This window comes from Triticum urartu, chromosome 2A (assembly GCF_056163025.1).
Source record: "Triticum urartu cultivar PI428250 chromosome 2A, HENAU_Tu73, whole genome shotgun sequence".
Taxonomy (NCBI): domain Eukaryota; kingdom Viridiplantae; phylum Streptophyta; class Magnoliopsida; order Poales; family Poaceae; genus Triticum; species Triticum urartu.
This window is the reverse complement of record NC_141874.1, coordinates 123,338,597-123,357,290: the sequence shown is the minus strand read 5'-3', so window position 1 is coordinate 123,357,290 and position 18,694 is coordinate 123,338,597. Positions and strand designations below refer to the sequence as shown.

General features: G+C 45.2%; 1 pseudogene; it reads left to right on the top strand.

The window, feature by feature from the left end:
- Nucleotides 1-18,694, top strand: part of LOC147984230 (putative serpin-Z8) — a 183,731-nt pseudogene that overhangs the window by 1,016 nt on the left and 164,021 nt on the right.

The window sequence follows — 18,694 nt, the reverse complement described above, 5'->3', positions numbered from 1 at the left end:
TCATCGATAAGTATCCCGATTATTGTCACTTCGGGGTTAACGGATCATAACACATAATAGGTGACTATAGACTTGCAAGATAGGATCAAGAACTCTCATATATTGATGAAAACATAATAGGTTCAGATCTGAAATCATGGCACTCGGGCCCTAGTGACAAGCATTAAGCATAGCAAAGTCATAGCAACGTCAATCTCAGAACATAGTGGACACTAGGGATCAAACCCTAACAAAGCTAACTCGATTACATGATAAATCTCATCCAACCCATCACCGTCCAGCAAGTCTACGATGAAATTACTCACGCACGACGGTGAGCATCATGAAATTGGTGATGGAGGATGGTTGATGATGACGATGGCGACGGATTCCCCTCTCCGGAGCCCCAAACGGACTCCAGATCAGCCCTCCCGAGAAAGTTTAGGGCTTTGCAGCGGCTCCGTATCGTAAAACGTGATGATTCCTCCTCTCTGGTTTTTTCTCCCTGAAAGTGAATATATGGAGTCAAGGTTGAGGTCGGTGGAGCGTCAGGGGGCCCACGAGGCAGTGGGGGCGCGCCCCCACCCTCGTGGACAGGTGGAGGCCCCCCTGACGTGGATCTTCTTTCCAATATTTATTATATATTCCAAAATAATTCTTCGTTGATTTTCAGGTCATTCCGAGAACTTTTATTTCTGCATAAAAATAACACCATGACAATTCTGCTGAAAACAGCGTCAGTCCGGGTTAGTTCCATTCAAATCATGCAAGTTAGAGTTCAAAACAAGGGCAAAAGTGTTTGGAAAAGTAGATACGACGGAGACGTATCAACTCCCCCAAGCTTAAACCTTTACTTGTCCTCAAGCAATTTAGTTGATAAACTGAAAGTGATAAAGAATTTTTTTTACAAACTCTGTTTGCTCTTGTTGTTGTAAATATGTCAAGCCAACATTCAAGTTTTCAGCAAAGATTATGAACCAACCATAGTCACAATAACATTTAGGTCTCATGTTTACTCATATCAATGACATAATCAACTAGCGAGAAATAATAATAAATCTCGGATGACAACACTTTCTCAAGACAATCATGATATGATATAACAGGATGGTATCTCGCTAGACCTTTCTGAGACCGCAAAACATAAATCCAAAGCACCTTTAAAGATCAAGGACTGACTAGACATTGTAATTCATGGTAAAAGAGATCCAGTCAAGTCATACTCAATGTACACTAACAGTAATGGATGCAAATGACAACGGTGCTCTCCAACTGGTGCTTTTTAATAAGAAGATGATGACTCAACATAAAAGTAAATGGATAGGCCCTTCTCAGAGGGAAGCAGGGATTTGTAGAGGTGCCAGAGCTCGATTTTGAAATAGATATGAATAATATTTTGAGCGGTATACTTTCATTGTCAACATAACAACCGAGAGATGGCGATATCTTCCATGCTACACACATTATAGGCGGTTCCCAAACAAAATGGTAAAGTTTATACTCCCTCTTCACCAACAAGCATCAATCCATGGCTTGCTCGAAACAACGAGTGCCTCCAACTAACAAGATTCCTGGGGGAGTTTTGTTTGTAATTATTTTGATTTGATTTGCTTAAAGCATGGGACTGGGCATCCCGGTGACCAGTCATTTTCTCGTGAGTGAGGAGCGGAGTCCACTCCTCTTGAGAATAACCCGCCTAACATGAAAGATACGGACATCCCTAGTTGGTACATGAGCTATTCGTGCATATAAAACAGAATGTTTATTTGAAGGTTTAGAGTTTGGCACATACAAATTTACTTGAAACGGCAGGTAGATACCGTATATAGGTAGGTATGGTGGACTCATATGGAATAACTTTGGGGTTTATGGAATTGGATGCACAAGCAGTATTCCCACTTAGTACAGGTGAAGGCTAGCAAAAGACTAGGAAGCGACCAGTTAGAGAGCGACAACAGTCATGAACATGCATTAAAATTAATCAACACCGAATGCAAGCATGAATAGGATATAATGCACCATGAACATAAATATCGTAGAGGCTATGTTGATTTTGTTTCAACTACATGCGTGAACATGTGCCAAGTCAAGCCATTCGAATCGTTCAAAAGAGAATACCACCCTATCATACCACATCACAACCATTTTAATAGCATGTTGGCACGCAAGGTAAACCATTATAAGATCCTAGCTAATTAAGCATGTCATAAGCAACTATAATCTCTAATTGTCATTGCAAACATGTTTATTCATAATAGGCTGAATCAGGAACGATGAACTAATCATATTTACAAAAACAAGAGAGGTCGAGTTCATACCAGCTTTTCCCATATCAATAAGTTCATCATATAATCATCATTATTGCCTTTCACTTGCACGACCGAACGATGTGAATAATAATAATAGTGCACGTGCATTGGACTAAGCTGGAATCTGCAACTGCAAGCATTCAATTCAGGAGAGAAGACAAGGTAATATGGGCTCTTTGTTAGATCAATCAATAATGCATATAGGAGCCACTTTAACATTTTAATTATGGTCTTCTCCTCTCGACCCCCAAAGAAAATAAATAAAACTATTTACATGGGAAAGCTCCCAACAAGCAAAAGAAGAACGAGAAATCTTTTTGGGTTTTCTTTTTAGTTACTACTACAAGCATGGAAAGTAAACTAACTAAAAGCAACAACTATTTTTTTTGTTTTTTCTTAAGGTTTATTAAACACACAAGAAGAAAGCATAAAAAAGCAAAATAAACTAGCATGGATGATACAATGAAAAAGTATGAGCATCGACAACTAGCAATGAGTGTGTGAACATGAATGTAATGTCGGTGAGAAATACGCACTCCCCCAAGCTTAGGCCTTTGGCCTAAGTTGGCCTATGGCCACGACTGGCCTGGCGGATATCCATAGTAATAGTTGGGGTCGTACTGTGAAGAAGCCTCGGATTGCCACTGGTTGGCAATCACCTCCGAATCCCACTGGTAATCAGACTGTCGTGGAGGATCAGATTGTGGTTCCGGCTCCGGCTCTGTAGCTGATGTAGGGTTCCAGTAGGCGTGAATGGCCTCTAACGGAACAAGGTACTTGCCTGCAGATAAATCAAACAAGGAAGGAGCAGGCAAGGTAATAGTCTCAGGACGATTTTTTACCAAATGTTAATTTGTACTTAAGCGCCTTTTCCCTATTCTTAACAATGAAACCATGTGCTACCATACTCTTATAATCTAGATAAACAGGAGGCAGCAATTTTTCTTCTTTCTCGTAATGCCTAATAGGTATGTTAAAATGTGCAGCGAGGCGCGAGGCGAAGATGCCTCCAAGGACGGGGCCCTTAGTACGGTTAAGATTTAACCGCTTTGCAACAATAGCGCCCAAACTAATTGTGTCATGACGAAATAAGGCATGGCACAAAATAACAATATCAGGGGCACTCAGGTTTCCACAGTTTCCGCGCCCAATTAAGCATCTACTAGCAAATATAGCAAAGTAACGTAGAACAGGAAAGTGTATGCTAGTAATTCGTGCGTCAGAAACCTTCCTCGTTTCCCCTACAGTAATGGTATCAATAAACCCATCCACATCGTCACGATGTGGTTCCTTTACGCCGCCCTCAAAAGGGATCAAACAAACCCGACAAAAATCATAAAGTGACATCTCCTTATGCTCATCATATAAATAAAATTCCACCATAGGTGGTGAGCTCCTAGCATGGAAATGAACGTTTTGCACAAAGATATTGGTGAGTAAGAGATACTGTTCGCGTTGGTCGTGGAGGAAAGTGGTGAGGCCTCCATTCTTAGCCAATTCATAGAAATCATCATAAATCCCGGCTGCTCTCAAGAAATCATCACTAGGCCATTCACATGGCCGGACCTCTGCGGTGCGAGGGAGATATACTTGGGCCTCTTATCCTCCTCACTTTGCTTATCTTTTGAGCTTCGGCTTGATGAGCCTCTCAAAAATCTCTTCATCTTTTTCTGAAAATTTCTGAAATTTTTAGTAACTTCAAAATAAAAGTGAACCAAACTCAACAAAATTGATAGCAACTACTCCTACAAGTGCCTAGAGACTATATCATGGATTAAAACTACTTTTGACCATATAAATTTGACATGCAAGCTCAAGAACAGGGTCACCTAAGCAGCAAAAATATGCAATGAATAAGGCACTGGAACAAAAACTAATTGGACCATTGGAGGAGTCACATACCAAGGAACAATCCCCCAAAGCAGTTTTGTGAGAGGTGCTTTGAGCAAGGAGATCGAAAATGGCAGCAAAATGAGCTTGGACTCGAGTTTGAGCTGGTTGGTGGTGTTTGTGGGAGGAAGAAGGAGTGTGTGGTAGCTGGAATAAGTGGAGGGGAGCCACCGTGGGCCCATGAGGCAGGGGCGCGCCCAGGGGGTGGGCGCGCCCTCCACCCTCGTGGCCAGGTGCTTGCTCCCCATGCTGTGTTTTCAGTGCCAGATATTCTCAAATATTCTAGAAAAAATCATATTTAATTTTCAGGGCATTTGGAGAACTTTTATTTTCGGGGTATTTTTTATTGCATGGATAATTCAGAAAACAAACAGAAATTACTATTTTTGCTTTATTTAATATAAATAACAGAAAGTAAAAGGAGGGTACAGAGAGTTGTGTTTTCTAAATTCATCCATCTCATGCTCATCAAAAGGAATCCGCTAACAAGGTTGATCAGGTCTTGTTAACAAACTCATTCCGAATAACATGGAACCGGATAATTTTTGAATAACACTAGGTTACCTCAACGAGGATATGCATGTCCCCTACAATAAGAATATCATATTTCTTCTTGGCAGTAGGTAGAGGAAATTCAAAACCTCCAAAAATAATCGATGGAATTTTTCCAATAGAATTGATACTGTGGACTTGAGGTTGTTTCCTCGGAAAGTGTACCGTATGCTCATCACCATGAACATGAAAAGTGACATTGCCTTTGGTGCAATCAATAATAGCCCCTGCAGTATTCAAAAAGGGCCTTCCAAGAATAATAGACATACTATCGTCCTCAGGATATCAAGAATAACAAAGTCCGTTAAAATAGTAACGTTTGCAACCACAACAGGCACATCCTCACAAATACCGACAGGTATAGCAGTTGATTTGTCAGCTATTTGCAAAGATATTTCAGTAGGTGTCAACTTATTCAAATCAAGTCTACGATATAAAGAGAGAGGCATAACACTAACACCGGCTCCAAGATCACATAAAGCAGTTTTAACATAGTTTCTTTTAATGGAGCATGGTATAGTTGGTACTCCGGGATCTCCTAGTTTCTTAGGTATTCCACCCTTAAAAGTATAATTAGCAAGCATGGTGGAAATTTCAGCTTCCGGTATCTTTCTTTTATTTGTAACAATTTCTTTCATATACTTAGCATAAGGATTCATTTTGAGCATATCAGTCAAACGCATACGCAAAAAGATAGGTCTAATCCTTTCAGCAAAGCGCTCAAAATTCTCCTCATCCTTTTTTCTTGGATGGTTTGGGAGGAAAAGGCATGGGTTTCTGAACCCATGGTTCTGTTTCCTTACCGTGCTTCCTAGCAATAAAGTCTCTCTTATCATAACATTGATTCTTTGATTGTGGGTTATCAAGATCAATAGAAGGTTCAATCTCTACTTCATTGTCATTACTAGGTTGAGCATCAACATGAACATCATTATTAACATTATCACTAGGTTCATGTTCATTACCAGATTATGTTTCAGCATCAGAAATAGAAATATCATTGGGTCTCAGGTGTGTCATCAACAGGTTCACTAGAAGCGTGCAAAGTCCTATCATTTTTTTTCTTCCTTTTAGAAGGACTAGGTGCATCAATATTATTTCTCTGAGAATCTTGCTCAATTCTCTTAGGATGGCCTTGAGGATACAAAGGTTCCTGAGTCATTTTACCACCTCTAGTCATAACTCTAACAACATTATCATTTTCTTACTATTTAATTTATTGAGCAAATCATTCTGAGCCTTAAGTACTTGTTCTACTTGAGTGGTAACCATAGAAGCATGTTTACTAATAAGTTTAAGTTCACCTTTAATATTAGCCATATAATCACCCAAGTGTTCAAGCATATCAGCATTGTGTTTTAATTCTCTACCAAAATATGCATTGAAGTTTTCTTGTTTAACCATAAAGTTATCAAACTCATCTAAGCATGGGCTAGCAAACTTAGTAAGAGGGATTTCAACTTTATCATATCTGTAGAGAGAATTTACCTTCACTACCTGTGTCGGGTTATCAAGACCATGTGTTTCTTCAATTGGTGATGGATTAAAACCATGTATTTCTTCAACAGGCGGTAAATTAAGACTATGTATTTCTTCAATAGGAGGTAAATTCTTAACATCTTCAGCTTTTATACCTTTTTCTTTCATAGATTTCTTTGCCTCTTGCATATTTTCAGGACTGAGAAATAGAATACCCTTGTTCTTCGGAGTTGGCTTAGGAGTTGGTTCAGGAATTGGATCAGGAAGTATCTAATTATTTTCATTAGTCAACATATTATTCAATAGAATTTCAGCTTCATCTGGTGTTCCTTCCCTGAAAACACAACCAACACAACTATCCAGGTGGTCTCTGGAAGCATCGGTTAGTCCATTATAAAAGATATCAAGTATTTCATTTTTCTTAAGAGGATGATCAGGCAAAGCATTAAGTAATTGGAGAAGCCTCCCCCAGGCTTGTGGGAGACTCTCTTCTTCAATTTGCACAAAATTATATATTTCCCTTAAGGAAGCTTGTTTCTTATGAGCGGGGAAATATTTAGCAGAGAAGTAATAAATCATATCCTGGAGACTACCCACACAACCAGGATCAAGAGAATTAAACCATATCTTAGCATCACCCTTTAATGAGAACGGAAATATCTTAAGGATATAATAGTAGCGAGTTTTCTCATCATTAGTGAACAGGGTAGCTATATCATTTAATTTAGTAAGATGTGCCACAACACTTTCAGATTCATAGCCATAGAAAGGATCAGATTCAACTAAAGTAATTATCTCAGGGTCTACAGAGAATTCATAATCCTTATCAGTAACAAAGATAGGTGAAGTAGCATAAGCAGGATCATATTTCATTCTATCATTCAGAGTCTTTTGTTTCAGCTTAGCTAATAATTTCTTAAGATCACTCCTATCATTGCAAGCAAGAAAGTCTCTAGCAGTTTCTTCATCCATAACAGAACCCTCAGGCACAACAGGCAATTCATATCTAGGGGGAGAATCTTCATCATCACTTTCATTAATATTATCAGTTTCAATAATTTCATTCTCTCTAGCCCTAGCAAGTTGTTCATCAAGAAATTCACCAAGTGGCACAGTAGTATCAAGCATAGAAGTAGTTTCATCATAAGTATCATGCATGGCAGAAGTGGCATCATCAATAACGTGCGACTGATACGTCTCCAACGTATCTATAATTTTTGATTGCTCCATGCTATATTATCTACTGTTTTGGACATTATTGGGCTTTATTATCCACTTTTATATTATTTTTGAGACTGACCTATTAACCGGAGGCCCAGCCCAGAATTGTTGTTTTTTTGCCTATTTTAGGGTTTCGAAGAAAAGGAATATCAAATGGAGTCCAAACGGAATGAAACCTTTGGGAACGTGATTTTCTCACCGAACATGATCCAGGAGACTTGGACCCTACGTCAAGAAATAAAGGAGGAGGCCACGAGGTAGGGGGCGCGCCTACCCCCCAGGCGCGCCCTCCACCCTCGTGGGCCCCCTATTGCTCCACCGACGTACTCCTTCCTCCTATTTATACCTACATACCCCCAAACGATCAGAAACGGAGCCAAAACCCTAATTCCACTGCCGTAACTTTCTGTATCCACGAGATCCCATCTTGGGGCCTGTTCCGGAGCTCCGCCAGAGGGGGCATCCATCACGGAGGGCTTCAACATCAACACCATAGCCCCTCCGATGAAGTGTGAGTAGTTTACCTTAGACCTTCGGGTCCATAGTTATTAACTAGATGGCTTCTTCTCTCTTTTTGGATCTCAATACAATGTTCTCCCCCTCTCTTGTGGAGATCTATTCGATGTAATCTTCTTTTTTGCGGTGTGTTTGTTAAGACCGATGAATTGTGGGTTTATGATCAATATTATCTATGAACAATATTTGAATCTTCTCTGAATTCTTTTATGTATGATTGGTTATCTTTGCAAGTCTCTTCGAATTATCAGTTTGGTTTGGCCTACTAGATTGATCTTTCTTGCAATGGGAGAAGTGCTTAGCTTTGGGTTCAATCTTGCGGTGTCCTTTCCCAGTGACAGTAGGGGCAGCAAGGCACGTACTGTATTGTTGCCATCGAGGATAACAAGATGGTTTTTTTATCATATTGCATGAATTTATCCCTCTACATCATGTCATCTTGCTTAAGGCGTTACTCTATTTCATGAACTTAATACTCTAGATGCATGCTGGATAGCGGCCGATGAGTGGAGTAATAGTAGTAGATGCAGGCAGGAGTCGGTCTACTTGTCTCGGACGTGATGCCTATATACATGATCATACCTAGATATTCTCATAACTATGCTCAATTCTGTCAATTGCTCAACAGTAATTCATTCACCTGCCGTAAAATACTTATGCTCTCGAGAGAAGCCACTAGTGAAACCTATGGCCCCGGGTCTATCTTCATCATATTAATCTTCCAATACTTAGTTATTTCCTTTGCTTTTTTACTTTGCTTTTATTTTACTTTGCATCTTTACCACAAAAATACCAAAAATATTATCTTATCATATCTATCAGATCTCACTCTCGTAAGTGACCGTGAAGGGATTGACAACCCCTTATCGCGTTGGTTGTGAGGAGTTATTTGCTTTGTGCAGGTACGAGGGACTCGCGCGTAGCCTCCTACTGGATTGATACCTTGGTTCTCAAAAACTGAGGGAAATACTTACGCTACTTTGCTGCATCATCCTTTCCTCTTCAAGGAAATCCAACACAGTGCTCAAGAGGTAGCAAGAATAATTTCTTGCGCCGTTGCCGGGGAGTTTACGCAAAAGTCAACATACCAAGTACCCATCACAATCCTTATCTCCCGCATTACATTATTTTCCATTTGCCTCTCGTTTTCCTCCCCCCCACTTCACCCTTGTCGTTTTATTCACCCTCTCTCTCTATCCTCCCTCTCTTTCTCTATTTGCCTCTTTTTGCCCGCTTGCTTTTTGTTTGCTTGTGTGTTGGATTGCTTGCTTCTCACGATGGCTCAAGATAACACTAAATTGTGTGACTTTACCAATACCAACAACAATGATTTTATTAGCACTCCGATTGCTCCTCTTACCGATGCTGAATCTTGTGAAATTAATGCCGCTTTGCTGAATCTTGTCATGAAAGATCCGTTTTCCGGCCTTCCTAGTGAAGATGCCGCTACCCATCTAACTAGATTCGTTGATTTGTGTGATATGCAAAAGAATAAAGATGTGGATAACGATATTGTTAAGTTGAAACTATTTCCTTTTTCGCTTAGAGATCGTGCTAAAGCTTGGTTTTCGTCTTTGCCTAAAAATAGTATTGATTCTTGGAATAAGTGCAAAGATGCTTTTATCTCTAAGTATTTTCCTCCCGCTAAGATCATCTCCCTTAGAAACGATATTATAAATTTTAAGCAACTTGATCATGATCATGTTGCACAAGCTTGGGAGAGAATGAAATTAATGGTACGTAATTGCCCTACTCATGGTTTAAATTTGTGGATGATTATAAAAAAATTTATGCCGGATTGAATTTTGCTTCTAGAAATCTTTTAGATTCGGCCGCGGGAGGCACTTTTATGGAAATCACTTTAGGAGAAGCAACTAAACTCCTAGATAATATTATGGTTAATTATTCTCAACGGCATACTAAAAAATCTACTAATAAAAAGGTGCATGCGATAGAAGAAATTAATGTTTTGAGAGGAAAGATGGATGAACTTATGAAATTATTTGCTAGTAAGAGTGTTTCTTCTGATCCTAATGATATGCCCTTGTCTACTTTGATTGAGAATAATAATGAATCTATGGATGTGAATTTTGTTGGTAGGAACAATTTTGGTAACAACGCGTATAGAGGAAATTTTAATCCTAGGCCTTATCCTAGTAACCCCTCTAATAATTATGGTAATTCCTACAACAATTCTTATGGAAATTATAATAAGATGCCCTCTGATTTCGAATCTAATATTAAAGAATTTATTACTTCGCAAAAGAATTTCAATGCTTTGATTGAAGAAAAATTGCTTAAGATTGATGAGTTGGCTAGGAACGTTAATAGAATTTCTCTTGATGTTTTGAAACTTAGATCTATTCCTCATAAACATGATATCAATGAGTCTCTCGAAGCCATGAGAATTTCCATTGATGAGTGCAAAGAAAGAACCGCTAGGATGCGTGCTAAGAAAGATGTCTTTATAAGAGCGTGTTCTTCTAGTTCTTATGAAAATAAAGATGAGGATCTAAAAGTTATTGATGTGTCCCCTATTAAATCTTTGTTTTGCAATATGAATCTTGATAATGATGGGACTGAATATGATCCATCTTTACCTAGAAGGCATTCCCAAAATTCGGAGTTTTTAGATCTTGATGCTAAATTTGATGAAAGTGGGACTGAAGAAATTAAAACCCTAGATGTTGCTAAACCCACTATCGGTGTCAAAACCGGCGGATCTCGAGTAGGGGGTCCCGAACTGTGCGTCTAGGCGGATGGTAACAAGAGGCAGGGGACACGATATTTACCCAGGTTCGGGCCCTCTTGATGGAGGTAAAACCCTACGTCCTGCTTGATTGTTCTTGATAATATGAGTAGTACAAGAGTTGATCTACCACGAGATCAGAGAGGCTAAACCCTAGAAGCTAGCCTATGGTATGATTGTATGTTGTCCTACGGACTAAAACCCTCTGGTTTATATAGACACCGGAGGGGGCTAGGGTTACACAGAGTCGGTTACAAGGAAGGAGATCTACATATCCGTATTGCCAAGCTTGCCTTCCACGCCAAGGAGAGTCCCATCCGGATACGGGACGAAGTCTTCAATCTTGTATCTTCATAGTCCAACAGTTCGGCCAAAAGATATAATCCGGCTGTCCGGATACCCCCTAATCCAGGAGTCCCTCAGTAGCCCCTGAACCAGGCTTCAATGACGATGAGTCCGGCGCGCAGATCGTCTTCGGCATTGCAAGGCGGGTTCCTCCTCTGAATATTTCATAGAAGATTTTGAACACGAGGATCGTGTCCGGCTCTGCAAAACAAGTTCCACATACCACCGTAGAGAGAATAATATTTTCACAAATCTAATCTGCCGACGCATTCCGCAGTGTGGCATCACACCACAGCCAGGTCACCATTCGAATCGTTTTTCACAACCAACCTCAGCGTGTTTCGCGAGTCGGTTTCCTTGGCACGTCTTGTCGAAGCAGAGATCGTGTCCCCTTATTACGGGATTCCCATCAATACGGACATGGGTAACCCAACCACGCCATCAATTACGACGCTTGGGGGATAAGCGAGTTTTACCAGGCTGGTGGGGGCGCATAGTTTCGTCCGCCCTTATAAAGGGATAAGGGTTCACCTTTTTCTACCCACGCCTTCTTCCTCCTTGCTCATCCATTCTCGCGCACTCGAGCTCCAGCGCCCAAGTCCACATCCTTCTCCTCAACTCTCTCCAAACATGTCCGGAGCGGGATGCAAGTGGATGGTCTCCTCCGTCACGGAGGGAGACATCAAAAAGCTACGCGGGGCCGGATACTTAGCTGCGGATATCGTGCACCGGCTGCCAGCCGCGGGGCAGATTGTCCCTAGCCCGTAACCTTACGAAAGGGTGGTTTTCCTCCCCCACTTTGTCCGCAGACTGGGGTTTCCCCTCCATCCATTCGTCTGTGGCCTTATGTTCTATTATGGGCTGGACTTTCATGATCTGGCCCCGAATTTCATCCTGAACATCTCGGCGTTCATCATTGTGTGCGAGGCTTTCCTGCGCATCCGGCCCCACTTCGGCCTGTGGCTGAAGACCTTTAATGTCAAGCCAAAGGTAGTAGGCGGCCAACAAGCGGAATGCGGCGGAGCCATGGTGGGAAAAATGCCCAACGTTACATGGCTCGAGGGCTCCTTCTTGGAGACCATAAAGGGGTGGCAATCGGGGTGGTTCTACATCACCGAGCCGCGTGACACCAACTGGGTGGCGGCCCCCGAGTTTCGATCCGAAATCCCCACGCGGCTCACTTCCTGGAAGGAGAAGGGCCTGTCCTGGGGCTCATCGGTGGAGCTGGACGGACTCCAGAAGTGTATCCGGAACATGATAAGCAAGAAACTCAAGCTTGTCAACATAGTCCAGGTCATGCTCTTCCGCCAGATCCTCCCGTGTCAACAACGGGCTTTCAACTTATGGGAGTTCGACCCGGCCCAGCACCAGACTCTACGCGAGCTCTTCGACACGACGCATAAGGATGTCTGGAAGGTGCTGTTCAAGGGCGCCGAGGTCCCCCTCCCCTTACCGAGGACCGCGGGCTAAGCATGACGCGCCCTGCGAATCCGGTAAGTTTTGTACATCTTGTAGGGTATTTTATTTTCTATAGTTTAACCATGTGCGGGATCTGAGCTCCCATGCCTTTGACAGGACTGGGTGGAGACATCGGAGCAGATTGACTGCCCGGCCCCTCTACCCGAAGGCCCTGCAGACGCTCTCCTGACGCAGATGCGGACTCTGGCTCCTTATGAGGTGCCGGAGAAGAAGATCAAGAAGAAGGCCACGGGAACCCCGACGCCAGGTGGTATCGGACTCATCATCCGATAACTCCGAGACGCCCTCCTCCCGTGAAAACGAGGGGGAGGAAGATGAAGATTCTCCCCCTCCAGCCGGGGGAGACAAGAAAAGGAAGGACGCCCCAACCGGGAAGGCCGAAGGGTCCAAGAAGGGAAGGACTCTCCTTTCGGACTGTTCCACCACCGCCACCGACAACGAAGACGAGTGGTTACTCAGGGCCAAGCCCCTGGCGAAGTCGTAGGTATTCGGATACCAGAGTAACTCATAGCATACTTTTATTGCACTGCGTCTCCTAACGTCGAATATGATCATGCAGTCCGCCCCGAGCCCGTATCGACGTATCCTCGTCGGACGGTTCCCTGGACTCGTCGGATATGAATAGTGAGTCACTTCCAACCGCCTTCTTTCCTCGCCCTACGGACAATGTCGAGGTATTGTCTCAAGGGGCACCAAGCCGGGGGGAGATAGTCCTGGAGGCGCCTTAAGGCGACCTTCTGGACTCCAGGCGCAAAGGGGGCAAGACTCCCAAGGGCTCCAAGTTCGGCCCTCAGCCGAACACCGCACCGGAACCTCTAGTGGTTCCGGACTCCGGCAGGCGGCCCCCTTCCAAGAGGGGCAAGCCGTCCGTGCCGGTGACCTCTGTCCATCCAGAGGCACCGGACAACCTGCTGGGAGCGCTTCACAGTGCTTCCATCGATGAAGAGCACCGCACTATTATGAGTGCGGTGATCAAGAAGGTTCAGTCCGCCAAGAGCGGACTGACTGAAGCCTGTGCCAGCCTTCTAACAGGCTTTGAGGTAAGTATTTAAAATATAGGAAAATATTACCGCATAGACAGTAGCCCTTGATGCTCTGTTTGGTGTTCACAAAGAAAAGCCGAATAGAGGATCAAATAATATCTGCAGGAGTCCAATATAAGTATGTCTATATGCGTATGCAGGCTTCGTTGCTAACCTTTGCCGCACTGACTGCGGAGGTCGCCGCACTGAAGCAGAACCTCGAGCGGTCCGAGAAAGAGCTCGGCCTTGCCAAGTGGCAGCTCGAGGAGAACAAAGGTAAGTAATACCTTGTATATATATATATAAAGATGCGGTTGCAAAAATGATAGGATCATCATGGATGTGCCAGGGGCCACGACCAAAGTGGCGACCCTAAAGCAAGCGCTGTCCGAGGCCGGAAACAAAGCGGCCAAGGAGCGCACCGAGCGGGAGAAACAAGAGGCACGGGTGGGCGAGGTGCAGCAAGAGCTCAAGGCTCTCGTGAAGAAGCATGAGACTTTGGAGTTTGACTCGAAGACGCGAGAGTCCGAGCTTGCCGTGGCCCTCGAGAGCACAAAGCATGCCAAGGCTGAAGCCCAAAAGGCCCTCCAGGAAATTGAGGCGATGAGGAAGATAGCGGCGGGTAAGGATTCATTATGCAAAGCAAGCATGTGAAAGTAAATTACTTGTTACTTACCCGAGTCCGGAGCTCTCCAGGAGCGTTCGCAGATGTGCCCCGCAGTGTGCCGGATGCCGCAAAGTACTACCAGGCCGAGGAGGGAAGCTCGACAGAGAAGTTGTTCTGGTCTCAGTATACTAGGACTGAACACCCGATGCCTATGAGCGACCAGCTGAAGCAACTGGTTGAGCTGCACAAGGTGGCCGAACAGGCCATGGGGGGCCTTATAGTCCGAATGTGGCTTGGCGACTCCCTTCCCAACAGCTACTTCGGCCTGGTGAGGCGGCTTGTGGATGCCTGCCCATGGCTGGAAGTCATAAAGCGGTCTGTCTGCATCGAAGGTGCACGCCGGGCTTTTGCCCATGCGAAGGTGCACTGGGCCAAGATGGACGCCGAGAAGCTGGTGAAGGAGGGGCCGCCGCAGGGCAAGGAGCATCGCCACCCCGAAATGTATTATGAGGGTGTCCTGAAGGGTGCCCGTCTTGTGGCGGACGAGTGTGCGAAGGATGTAATTTTTGAATGAACTTGCTCGTGTGATCCTGTATTATGAAAACTTGTTTATATGCGCTATGCAACGCTTCTTTGAATTTAAAATATTACCTTCTGTGCGGCTATTTATCAAATCTGAGAGATGGCCAGTCGCCGGCTTCTGCCCCCATGCCACGAGTGCTGGGGTGTTCGGGATAAATCTGAGCACTCTTTTTCCCATTGTTGGGTCCTTCGAGGGAGGTGCTCAGCGCAACGAACAAGGCAATCGGACTATAATGCTTTATCACTCTCACTTAGCCATAGAAGTCTATAATTTTAAATTTTGGCAAAGCCCCTAGTATTCGGAAGGCCGAATTCGGGGCGCTATACACGCCTAAGCCGGACAAAGCCGACTCCTCGCCCTAAGCGGCGTAAGTCTTTAGGGACTCGAGACCTCTCGAACAGCGACCAGCTCTCGCCTTATCATGAGAGTCAGTTTTAGATTTCTCTACTGAGGTGCTTGCCCAGATGAACCGGGGCACAATCGCAGTAGTTCTCCCAATGCTACCTTAGCCGATATAGTGGAACGTAAGGTACCAAAACATGGGAGCCGGGCAAACCCAACTATTGACCCAAGACATGATTCGGAGCTGATGCATATAATGCTATAAGTTCGGGGTGTCGCACTGTTGAAAGTGTTCGGACTTCTCACGCCGTATTATGGGGTACGCTTAAGCCCCTAGCGTATTGGCCGTACCAGAGTGTACGGGTGCTGAATGTCATGAATGAACATATATATATAAAAGAATAGAGAATGCGGTAATAGTCTAGTGCTATGCATTGTTTGTTCAAAATGGTGCGTCGAAGCGGAATGATACAAGTAGTGCGATAAGCAAAAAGTAGGACTATTTGACATGTCCCCTCCAAGGGCAAGCTGAGGAATGGTATATAAAGCAGGTATTTCACTCGTTATCAGAGACCACCTGGGAGTTCCATGGTGCGACGTAGATTTCTGCCTCCTTGGTTATTGTATCGTGTGTCCGGTAATCGTACTGCGGGACGGGGTTTCCAGAGAGTAAAGTCCTGAAAGAGAGAAAAAAGGTAACAAAGCGGGAAGCCCCTAGTGCGGTTGAGCCGCGTTTTGGGGCGTGCCGTAGTCGTGCCCCCCACCTATGCCCATGGTATTTTCAATGCGTAATTATGTACGCGTGGCATGGATTTCGCCGTTTGGCTGGGACTGGGGTGGGGGCCGCATTGCTATGCGAGCTCGAAACGTGCCAGGCGGTCTTGTTGCAGATTACTCCGGGCGCGCTTGACGGTGTCCGGGTGTTTAATCACCAAACTGGTGGATTGCCTGAAGAGGCTGCTTTGTGCTTCTGTTGCGAGGGCCGCAGTGTGCTCCTCCGTGCGGAGAGAGCGCTCTGTGTTTCCATTGACTGTGATGACCCCCCGAGGTCCTGGAATCTTGAGCTTGAGGTAAGCATAATGCGGTACCGCATTGAATCTCTTGAATGCGGTTCGCCCGAGTAATGCATGATAGTCACTGCGGAACGGGACTATATCGAGGATTAACTCCTCGCTTCGGAAGTTATCCGGGGATCCGAAGACCACTTCCAGTGTGACTGAGCCTGTGCAATGGGCCTCTACACCTGGTATGACGCCTTTGAAGGTCGTTTTTGTGGGTTTGATCCTTGAGGGGTCTATACCCATTTTGCGCACTATGTCCTGATAAAGCAGGTTTAGGCTGCTGCCGCCGTCCATAAGGACTCGAGTGAGGTGAAATCCGTCGATGATTGGGTCTAGGACTAGTGCGGCGAATCTGCCATGACGGATACTAGTGGGGTGGTCCCTGCGATCGAAGGTGATCGGACAGGAGGACCATGGGTTGAACTTTGGGGCGTCTGGCTCCAACGCATATACGTCCCTTAGCGCACGCTTCTGCTCCCTCTTGGGGATGTGGGTTGCCTATATCATGTTCACCGTCCGCACTTGTGGGGGGAACCTCTTCTGTCCTCTGGTGTTCAGCGGCCGGGGCTCCTCCTCGTCATCGCTATGTAGCCCCTTATCTTTGTTTTCGGCATTTAACTTGCCGGCCTGCTTGAACACCCAACATTCCCTGTTGGTGTGGTTGGCTGGCTTGTCGGGGGTGCCGTGTATTTGACACGAGCGATCGAGTATACGGTCCAAACTGGACGGGCCCGGAGTGCTTCTTTTGAATGGCTTTTTCCGTTGACCGGGTTTAGAGCCTCTGAATTCGGCATTGACTGCCGTATCCTCGGTATTGTCATTGTTGATGCAACACTTATGTTTGTTGCGATGTGACCTACCATTGCTATCCTTGGTATCTGAAGTACCATGGTTCTTTGATATGTTATTGCTACGAGCCAGCCAGCTGTCCTCTCACGCGCAAAAGCGGGTCATGAGTGTCGCGAGGGCTGCCATAGATTTTGGCTTTTCCTGGCCAAGGTGCCGGGTGAGCCACTCGTCGCAGATGTTGTGCTTAAATGCTGCTAGGGCCTCTGCATCCGGACAGTCCACGATTTGATTTTTCTTTGTTAGGAACCGTGTCCAGAATTGCTTGGCCGATTCCTCTGGTTGCTGAATTATGTGGCTCAAGTCATCGGCATCTGGTGGTCATACATAAGTGCCCTAGAAGTTGTTGAGGAATGCGGCTTCTAGATCTTCCCAACAGCCAATGGATTCTGCTGGCAGGCTGTTGAGCCAATGCTGAGCTGGTCCTTTGAGTTTGAGTGGGAGGTATTTGATGGCGTGTAGATCATCACCGCGGGCCATGTGGATGTGCAAGAGGAAGTCCTCGATCCATACCGCAGGATCTGTTGTGCCGTCGTATGATTCAATATTTACGGGTTTGAAACCCTTTGGGATTTGGTGATCCATTACTTCGTCTGTGAAGTATAGGGGGTGTGCGGAGCCTCTGTACTGGGCTATATCGCGACGCAGCTCAAATGAGTCTTGTCCGCTGTGTTCGGCCCGGCCGGATTTACTTTTACTATATCCGGCATGATGGTTATCGTCTCGCATAGTGGCGCGCCCTCGTGATTCGTAGATCGATCTTGCGTGTTTTGCTTTGTCCTCCAACACGTCTCACAGGTCTAGCGTGTTTCCCCGTGCCTTGACATTTTTATTTGAGTGGCGTCGGGGTGCAGGCTGAGCTTTTGGCTGGAATGCCTCTCTGTCGCGGCCACGAGGTGGCCGATCAGCCGCGTCATACGCTGGAGATGTAGGTTTTAATGCTTCCTCCTCTAGTCGGGGTAGCAACCTGCGCTTTGGGTAACTCTTGGAGGGGCATTCGAGTTCATATTCCTCGGCCGCAAGGACTTCAGTCCATCTGTCAGCTAGCAAATCTTGATCAGCTCGAAGCTGCTGTTGCTTTTTCTCAAGGCTATTTGCCGTGGCTATAAGCCGGCGCTTGAAGCGCTCTTGCTCGACGGGATCCTCAGGTACGACAAATTCGTCATCATCGAGGCTTGCCTCGTCTTCGGAGGGAGGCATGTAATTATCATCCTCCGCCTCTCCATCTGCCGCTCTCTCGGGAGGGATGGCTTCTCCATCCTCCTGATTTAAATCTTGCTGGAGGGGATTGTCGTCATCTTCGGCACTGTCCGGAGTGCTATTATCTCCTGTGCCGGTATCACTGCTTTTACCTTGGCGAGACTTAGAGCGGCGCCGCTGACGTCGGCGCTTGGGTTGCTTCTTGGAGGGGTCATCCTCCGCTGTCCCGTCGCCATTACCTTCTTTGGGTGTGTCCACCATATATATATATCATATGATGAGGTGGCTGTCCAGTGCCCTGTGGGCGGTTGTTCTTGTTCGTCTCCTGCATCGTCCTCCATACGGTCGATGTCTTCGGAGTCGAAGTTGAGCATGTCGGTCAAATTGTCGACAGTGGCTACTAAGTGGGTGGTGGGTGGGCGGCGAATTTCTTCGTCATCCGCATACCAATCCTGCCGGACATAGTTCGGCCAGGACTCTCCTGACAGGGAGAGAGACCTTAATGAGTTCAGTA